The sequence below is a fragment of the Eucalyptus grandis genome, chromosome 1 (genome assembly GCF_016545825.1).
Source record: "Eucalyptus grandis isolate ANBG69807.140 chromosome 1, ASM1654582v1, whole genome shotgun sequence".
NCBI lineage: Eukaryota > Viridiplantae > Streptophyta > Magnoliopsida > Myrtales > Myrtaceae > Eucalyptus > Eucalyptus grandis.
The window spans coordinates 4,006,655-4,015,705 of NC_052612.1; the positions used below are offsets into that span (position 1 = coordinate 4,006,655).

General features: G+C 39.7%; 2 pseudogenes; both read right to left on the reverse strand.

The window, feature by feature from the left end:
- Positions 1–877: 877 nt before the first annotated feature.
- Positions 878–6,554, reverse strand: LOC120292832 (annotated as a pseudogene).
- Positions 6,360–9,025, reverse strand: LOC120292833 (annotated as a pseudogene).
- Between the last annotated feature and the right edge of the window lie 26 nt (positions 9,026–9,051).

Here is a 9,051-nt window from a genome sequence, read left to right on the forward strand (position 1 = left end):
ATGACTTTCCTGGATAGTCTAGTTATCTCGAGAGCGATCAGCTCTGAGAACAGCCCTATAGGCGCATTGATGAAATGCCCGATTTATTCAATATAAAACAAAACTGAAAATCTGAGATGTTACATAATATTTATGTTAGTGATTTTCAGCCAAAATTGGCTAGATGAACTACACTTTAGATTCAATTGGCAAAATTGAAAATTTTTGGATTAAATTAACATAAGTATAATAGGTTTAATATATATATATATATATATATATATTTATTTATTTATTATTTCTCCTCATTGTGAATGACTTCATTTTTAGAATAGGACTACATAAAAAAGTAAAAATAAAAATGATTGTGGTTAGACGATTGTAATCATACCTTTATTGTATATAGGACTCATCTTGTTGATATCTCACCATATGCACACCGTCAAATCACGATAATCCGTTATTTTTGAGTTTCATTTCTTTGATTTATTTCTTACTCAAATCATTAAATTTGTTCACGCACTTCTGCATTATTCGTAACAATTTGGCATCTCAAATCAGTTTCACTTAAAGACGATGACACGGTACGAGAGGAAACATTTCCATTAACATCATAGACAGACAACAAGCCTCCGAAAGCAAAACAAAGCATGTGCACCCAAAAATACACTAAGCGACATTCGCGAAAAGCTACAAACTACCCCGTTTACCAACATTGACCCCTGAAAACAACCCAACCAGATGGTCCTCTGTATCATCCGATTCATCCCCAAAGAAACAAACAACCTCTGTGTCCTCGCACAACGGAATTGCAACACACAGACAAACGGAAAACAACTCATTTTGAAAACACGAGAAAAGAGGCGACGACGCGGATGGAAAAGTACAGAAAGCCGACTCATTTGTGAGAAACCACCACCACTTGTTTCTCGACATTGCAGCCGTAGAACAGCCCGATGAGAGCTGTCGGAGCATTCTCGAGACCTTCGGCAGTGTCTTCCACATACACAATCTTTCCCTCTTTGATCTGAGGCAATACCGTCTCCAGGAACTTTGGGTAGAGATGATAGTAATCGGTTACCACGAAACCTTCCATCCGAATCCGCTTCAGGATAAAATTTGTCAAGTTGTGTATGCCTTCGGGCTGCTCGAGATTGTACTGTGAGATCATTCGACAAACCACGATTCGGCCATGAAGTTTCATGCTGAGCAGCACCGCATCGAGCATCTTTCCGCCAACGTTTTCGAAGTAGATATCGATACCCTCGGGGAAGCATCTAAACATTTATAACACAAAAAGTCAAACGGAGTGGGCGTCAGGAACAGTTACATTTTTTTTTTTTATATCCCGTGCGCCAGTCGCTTATTTGCTTAATCATCACTACTATACTCATAGCTCACCTTTTCAGTGCTGCATCCAGATCCAGTTCCTCCTTGTAGTTGAAAGCATTATCGAATCCAAACTTGTTCTTCAGCAAATCAACCTTTTTCGCAAAAATAGCGGCAAAAACAACTTTTGAAAGAATGAAATTCGGAAGAGAAAAGTAAGACTGTAGTCAGTAAAATGATGACGATGGTATACATTCAATAGTGCCATCACTCTCTTGACCATTCTCAAATTTAAGAAAGACAGCACTCATCAACCGTGACATGATTACCTTCTCTTTGCTACTAGCGCTGCCAACAACATAACAACCAAACAACTTTGCAAACTGGCCAACAAGCTGACCAACAGCTCCCGATGCCGCTGATATAAAACAGTCTCTCCTTTCTTAGGAGAGCATACTTCGAAAAAACCAGCATAGGCTGTCATGCCAGGCATACCTACAAATTATAAATTTGTAGAAATTAGACAAGGTGTAGGAGTGTTATGCTATGGCAAAATCTCAAATGGTCCGATTATTGCCCAAAGGTGAAGCCCGTGAGAAATGTATTCTTCTCAAGGAAAGCTACTTTTTCTCTAGAAATAACCGATTTACACGCTTCGCAAAGCGAGAAGACAGCATTGCAGGGCTCTGTCTTTCAGACAATTTAATGAGGCCATAGGCTCATCGACAATGAAGATCCCTACGAGTAATATCCTTATTATCTGATTCCTCCTATTCATTAAGAAGACATAGTTATTGCAATCGATGATAAAAAAGCGTACCCAAAAGGCCAGTGTAGTAAGACGGAGGAAGATTGGCGTCTTCAATCTTGAAGCAAGTCTCTGGTGCAGTAAGTAGAGTGTACTCCTCCCGTCCAGTGAAACCCCAAAGCAAGTCGCCTTTCTTGAAGTTTGGATGCCCGGATTCCAAAACTCTAGCTACTCCATATCCAGTGAGAGGCTGCATCAATGCGTTGAATACTTCAAATATAAGTGAATGATTTAGCAAACATAAATAGACATTGTACTTCCAGGAAGGAATGATTGGACATAAAGACAATTTCATAGTCAAATGCGCTACAATTACCAGAGATCCTTTCACCTTTAACCTTTTTTCTGATATTAAAAGTTTGCAACTCGAGTCATATTGAAGTAAGGTAAGTCAAAATGCAGTTTTCCTTAACCCTTGATATAACTTCCAACAAACCTAGAATGGCATAATTTTAACACAGCGGGAATAAAATTGAAATCCATAGCTATATATCAGAATCCTAAGCAATATGCTGAAGGATCCAACCTAAACACTGCTCATCCCAGAGTCATGTTTATTTTATATTTCAATTAATACATCTCATTGTCCTCTTTCACGTGCAAGCTATCAGCCGCCATTCGTCATGCTTACACATTACTCGCATCGCTTAATGCCATGATTATGCGGACTGTGTAAACGTAAGGAATGTAAAATTCCTATGCCAGATAGCACAAGCGACACTCTTTCAACACCCTAAGCTATTCAATACGTTCGCCAAATATTATACCGACATCACAAACAATTTCCACACTTTCAAAGCCACCGATAATTGCTCACAAAAGATTTAGCCATGATATAAAAATAAATGGATAAACATACAGCACAGAGTCGCCACAATCCTTTTGATTGAAATGGTCGGATATTATCAGAACTAATACTTGACAAGTCCTTGTATATTAATTTAGCCAAACCTGAGATCATGATCCAACACTCAGGAAAACTGATATAAAATCCGCCATCCATCAGCAGAGACACCGCAACTTTCTCCAAAAACAACATAATGAATGCCCAGAGCAAACTTAAAAAGGACAAAATATCATACTCAAGAAAACCCACATCATCCTCGATGAACTTTTTCTCTACCTATGTTCTTTGGAAAAAAAAAAAAGAGAGACAGAACTTGACAACGAAAAGAGTACTTAGGCTTGCTCACCGAACCAGGTCTGAAGGGTTCGACATAAACCAGGACATAGGGTTTCGTCATGCGGAATTTCTTGTAAGGGTCGCAGGACAAGTAGAGAATTTTCACGAGAAGGCCGTTCGAGTCCTCCAGGAGACGCAACTTCATGGTCAACTCACGCACCTCCGTGTCCTTATCCTCGGGGAAACCACTCACGTAGTCCCTGAATATCACATGCTTGTTCCTCACTGCCTCCCCATTCTCGCTGCCATCGCTCTTCACTACTCTTTCGGCAAAACTCGGAACACGTAGAAGAGAGAAGATGAGCAGGCGTGGAGTGTGCGAGTGCGGTATCGTTTCTAACTCAGCTGAGCGTGGAACGCATGAAGAGGCCACGGGACAGTAAAGAAGGCGACCTTTTGGTTGAAAAATGTTGGGTCAGCAGGCGGGGATGGTAGTTTATTTTGACGGTGACGATGGAGGTGCGTGGAGGATCATGAGGAGCGAGAGAGACGGTTTTGGAGTACGTAAATTTTGGTTCAATGTATATCATGATCTTTGAATTTTTTATTCATTCAATGTTGTTCCCAAACTTCATCTCAATATGTAATGTAGTTTCTGAACTTTATCTCAATATGCAATGTGATCTCCGGACTATATAAAAATGTTGCATACTGTCGTTCTATTAATTTAAGCTCATGGACAATATTAAATATCTTAATATAATCAAATGTACATTAGATATGTACCAAAAGTTTGGGTACCAAATTGACAATTTAAAAGTTTAGGGACAACATTACATATTGGGATAAATTCAGGAGTCACATTGCATATTGGGTAAAAATTCATAAACTATTTGTGTCGTTTTCCGATTGGTGTTCTAAAAATTTTTGTTCCCGGGAATAGTTTGGAATAGAAATAAGAAGTGGAAAAAAATATTATTTGTTCTCGAAACAATTTCGTCTACTTTTCTTTTTCTCTCTTTTCTTTTCTTCTTCCTTTTTGATCGGTTGCTGGCCTTGGCCATGTTTGGTCGGTTGACCCGACTAGACGCAGGGCCGCGACCTTTGCCGGAGCGCTTGCCGGCCCCCAAAGATGCCGAGCCACGGTGAGGCAAGTGAGGCCGAGCTGGCTGACCACACTGCTAGGCAGCCTCGCCCGGGCCACCTCCCGAACGGCGTCGCCTAGCGGTAGCCCGGCGAGGCACGACCTCCCTAATGGGAGTGGAGGTCGGGCCTTGCTAGGCCAGGAGTAGGCAAGGCCGACCTCGCTGGGCTCGGGTGAGGGTGGCTAGCGACCAGCCAAAGAGAAAAAGAAAAAATGAAAAAGAAAAATAAAAAATAATAAAAGAATTAAAAATTAAAAGAAATAAAAAAATCTAAGAATCTTACCAAATGTATTTCTATCCCAAGAATAGAAATTTTGAGAAGTTCTCAAACGATCTTTTCGCTTAAAAATTGTTCCCGAAGAGTCGGAAAATCATTTCTCATCAAAAATTGTTTTCTAACAAAACTGCTACTAACGCGTCAGAAGATATGTGTTTGACTTTTCACAAGCAATAATTTAGGACTATTAAAATTAGAAAAATAATTTTTCATTTGCCCTTTTCAGCGAAACAAATGGAATCTAAAATCACATAGTAGCAAAGGGTTAAAGCTGTTAACATATCTCTCTTGCTTGTTTATTTATTAGTAGCAATGGCTGTGACCCTGAGGATGTCCAGCAGCCTCTCAAACTTTGCCAAGAACACACGGTGATGATGCTTGATTTGGTGCTTGATGTATCACTAATTCGGATAGAGTCGAACAAACGTTGTCCTCATTTCTAGCGTTCTGGATTCGAGTCCATAACTAGGAAATTTCAACCATTCAATGCAGACTTCCTTGTTTGCATGCTCATAGGTTCTTGTCCTTATTGATGTCGAAGAAATGCTCATAGAGTTCTTCACGCATATAATTATTTATTTTTGTAGTAAGTGTGCTTAACATATGTGAAGCTTGTGAGAGATACAGAGAATATAGAGAGCCCTCTTCCAAAAGAGTTGAGAGAACGAAAAAAAGCCCTTTCTTATAATTAATTTTTGTGAGTTGGGGTTGAATTTAGAATTGGAACACACTTGTGAAAAGGAAATTATCAAAAAATTCCTAGACGATTATACTTGTGCTAATTCCATCCTAAATCTTTTAACATGTTCAATTGAGTTCCAAATTTTTTAACAATTTAGCAGTGTAGTTCATCAAGCCAAAATTGGCAAATTTTGACAGGAAATCACTGACTTGAATACCAACCGTTTTATGCATCACAATTAGTGTTAATACCGACAAGTTTAAGTTTTTTTTTTTTTTCTTTTTTTTGCTGGCCTCACTTGGGCAAGCCCTTTTCCAAATTTAGAGGTCAACCTTTGCCCGAGGCCAAGGGTAGCCTCGCTAAGTGTCACCTAGGGGAGGGTTGGCCTAGGCAAGGCCTTGTAAGGGTTTGCTTGGCCTAGTCTGGTATGGTGAATAGGCACTCCCCCTCGCCCCACTAAGACTTGGCAAGGCTAAACCTTGCTGGGCCTTGCCCTAGCCTAAGAGAGACCGGCCCTCGATTGGTCTATGGCTGGTGGTTCACCATTGGCCATTGCTCCCCCCCAAAAAAAAAGGAAAGAAAAAAGAAAAAAGAAAAAGAAAAAGAAAAAATCATTGTTTTAAAAATTTCAAAATTTATCCAAGGTCAATGTTCATGTTAGAGATTTCCAATAAAATTGGCTAGATAAGCTACATTTACCATTTAATTGGTCGAATTGAAAAGTTTAGAACTAGATTTATATAATTGCAATAAGTTATACTTTCTCTCTCTTGTGTATGACTTTGGTTTTAGGATAAGACCAGACAAAAATATGCGATGTATGCACACCGTTAAATCATAATAATCTATTATTTTTGAGTTTCATTTCTTTGATTTATCTCTTACTCAAATCTTTTAATTTGTTCATGCACTTTCCCCATTAGTCATAACAATTTGGTATCTCAAATGAGTCTTATTAAAGACGATGACACAGTACAAGAACAAATATTTCCATTAACATTATTATAGGGAGGCAAATGAAATTCTATACCTGATACAGACAACAATCCCCCGAAGGCGAAACAGAGCATGTGCACCCAAAAGTACACTAAGCGACTCATTCGCGAAAAGCTACAAACCGCCACGTTTTCCAACGTTGCCCCCTGAAACAACCCAACCAGATGGACCTCCGCATCATCTGATTCATCCCCAAAGAAAGAAACAACCTCCATGTCCTCGCACGATGGAACGGCAACCCAACGGCAAACGGGAAACGACCATTTTGAAAACGCGAGAAAAGAGTAGACTATGCCGATGGAAAAAGTACAGAAAGCCGACTCATTCGTGAGAAACCACCACCACTTGTTTCCCGACATTGCGGCTGGAGAATAGCCCGATGAGAGCTGCCGGAGCATTCTCGAGACCTTCGGTAGTGTCTTCCACATAAACAATCTTCCCTCTTTGATCTGAGGCAATACCATCTCCAGGAACTTTGGATAGAGATGATAGTAATCGAACACCAGAAACCTTCCATTCTAACCTGCTTCAGAATGAGGTTCATCAAGTTGTATACGCCTTCGGGCTGCTCGAGATTGTACTGTGAGATCAGTCCACATAGTGCGATTCGCCACGAAGTTTCATGTTGAGCAGTACTGCGTCGAGCATCTTTCCGCCAACATTTTCAAAGTAGATATCGATACCCTCGGGGAAGCATCTAATCATTTACCACACAAAAAGTCAAATGGAGTGGGCTTTAGGAGTGGGCACATATTTTATTTGCTTAATCATCATTGCTATACTCATAGCTCACCTTTTCAGTGCTGCATCCAGATCCGGTTCCTCCTTGTAGTTGAAAGCATCATCGAATCCGAACTTGTTCTTCAGCAAATCAACCTTTTTGGCAAAATAGCAGCAAAAAGAACTTTTAATAGAATGAAATTCGGAAGAGAACAGTAAGACTGTAGTTAGTGAAATGATGATTATGTTATGCATACATTCAACAGTGCCATCACTCTCTTTTGAGCATTCTCAAATTCTAGAAAGACAGCACTCATCAACCGTGATATGATTACCTTCTCTTTGCTACCAGCGCTGCCAACAACATAACAACCGAACAACTTTGCAAACTGGCCAACGAGCTGACCAACGGCTCCTGATGCTGCCGATATGAAAACAGTCTCTCCTTTCTTAGGAGAGCATACCTGTAACCCGACATAAGCCATGCCAGCCATACCTGCAAAGATTAAATTTGTTGAAATTAGACAAGTCACAGGATTTGCTGAAGCATAAGTATAAAGTGTTATGCTATGGCAAAATCAAATGGTCTGATTATTGCCCAAAGGTGAAGCCCGTGAGAAATGTATTAAGCTACTATTTCCCTAGAAATAACTGATTTACATGCTTCTTTCAAAGCGAAGACAGCTTTGCAGTATTGGCCCTGTCATTCAGACAAATTCAACAAGGCCATAGGCTCATCAGCAAATGAAAATCCCTACAAGTGATATCTTAACTATCTGATTCTCTTTATTCATTAACAAGAAAGAGATATTACAGTTGATGATTATAGAGCATACCCAAAAAGGCCAGTGTAGTAAGACAGAGGAACATCAGTGTGTTCAATCTTAAAGCAAGCCTCTGGTGCAGTAATTAGACTATACTCCTCCCATCCAGTGAAACCCCAAAGCAAGTTGCCTTTCTTTGAAGTTTGGATGCCCAGATTCCAAACTCTCTAGCTACTCCATATCCAGTGATAGCCTGCATCAACGTGTTAAATACTTCAAATATAATTGCAATGGTTCAGCAAACAAAAATAGATATTGTACTTCCAAGAAGGAATGATAAGACAATTTCAATCAAATGCACTACAATAACCAGAGACCCTTACCTTTTGTCTGATATTAAAAGTCTGCAAGCTGAGTCATAGTGAAAGCAGGAGTAAGTCAAAATGCAGCTTTCTTAACACTTAATATAACTTCCAACAAACCTGGAAGAAGAGCGGCGGACTTCTAATAGCTCAGCGCGAATAGAATTGAAATCCATAGTATGTTGGAATCATAGCAATTTCTAACGGATGCAACCAAAACTCTGCTTATCCCAGAGTCATGTTTTTATATTTTAATGAATGCGTCTAATTATCCTATTTCACGTGCAAGCTATCCACCACCATTCGTCATGCTTACACATGAGTGGGAGTGTGAAGCAACTTGCATTGCTTAACCCCGTCATTATGTGCACTGTGTAAACGTGACATGTAAAATTGCTATGCCAAATAGCATAAGCGACGTTCTTTTGACACCCTAAGCTCTTCAATACATTTGCTGAATCTTATACCGACATCACAAATCACTTCTACACTTTCAAAGCCACCACCAATTGGCTCACAAAAGATTTAGCCATGATATAAAAAAGAATGAATAGACATACAGCACAGAGTCGCTACTATCCTCTGATTCAAAGGATTGGACATAATCAGAACTAATACTTGACAAGTCCTCGTATATTAATTTAGCCAAACCTCAGATCATGATCCAACACTCAGGGAAACTAATATAAAATCCGCCATCCATCAGCAGAGACACCGCAAACTTTCTCCAGAAACAACATAATGAATCCCCAGAGCAAACGGGTCAAACTTAAAGAGGACAAAGATATCATACTCAAGAAAATCCACATCATCCTCAGTGAACTTTTTCTCTTTCTGCATTCTTTTTGGAAAAAAGACAGAACATG